Raw genomic sequence first — 945 nt, forward strand, 5'->3', positions numbered from 1 at the left:
ATTGATTACTTTAGTTATGTCTTTTTTGTCGTGTCCGTTTTTCTGTAAGGCTAATTTTAGATGGTTGAGTTCTGTCTGTAGATGTTCTTTGTCACAGATGGTGAAAGCTCTATGTTCCTTCCTAGATGTTCTTGTCTCTAAGAAAGCTGACGGTACCCTAGGCCATCAAGTGTACAGAAAACCAACACACACAGACAGGTACCTACATACCGAATCGCACCACCACCCAGCACAAAAACAGTCAGCAATCGACTCACTAGTACATAGAGCTTTCACCATCTGTGACAAAGAACATCTACAGACAGAACTCAACCACCTAAAACTAGCCTTACAGAAAAACGGACACGACAAAAAAGACATAACTAAAGTAATCAATAAACATGCAAACAAGACAACGAACCCTGACACACAACCAGACGAAAGGATACTAGCCTTCCTTCCATTCGTTAAAGGAACAACAGACCGGATCGGCAGGATATTAAACAAACACAATATCCGAACTATCTTCAAACCACCCAAAAAGATAGGACAAATCTTAAGAAATCCCAAAGATCAAAGACCTCCACTCAGCTCCGCAGGAGTATACAAAATACCTTGCTCCTGCGGGCAAGTATACATTGGAGAAACCGGGAGAATGGTCAACCTACGGATAAAAGAACACTAACGTGACGTCAGACTAAAACACTACACACAGTCGGCATTATCAGAACACAATATCGAAACAGGACATCAAATACAGTTCGATAAAACGATCACAATAGCCAACGTTACATCATACTTTCCAAGAAAGTATAGAGAAGCCATAGAGATACAAAAACACCCTAACAATCTGAATAGAGATAATGGCTACAACATAAATAAAATATGGAAGTCCATCCTCCCGGCTACCGAAAACCGGCCGGCTTCCTCTCTCCCCCTCTACTCACAATTTTCTTCTCCCCCCCC

General features: G+C 41.6%; 1 protein-coding gene across 1 annotated transcript in view; it reads left to right on the plus strand.

The window, feature by feature from the left end:
* The window catches only part of mus304 (mutagen-sensitive 304), an 88,593-nt gene that overhangs the window by 68,612 nt on the left and 19,036 nt on the right, over window positions 1-945 (plus strand). The gene's annotated exons all lie outside the window — the stretch shown is intronic.

This window comes from Trachymyrmex cornetzi, unplaced genomic scaffold (genome assembly GCF_001594075.2).
Source record: "Trachymyrmex cornetzi isolate Tcor2-1 unplaced genomic scaffold, Tcor1.1 scaffold933, whole genome shotgun sequence".
Lineage (NCBI taxonomy): Eukaryota > Metazoa > Arthropoda > Insecta > Hymenoptera > Formicidae > Trachymyrmex > Trachymyrmex cornetzi.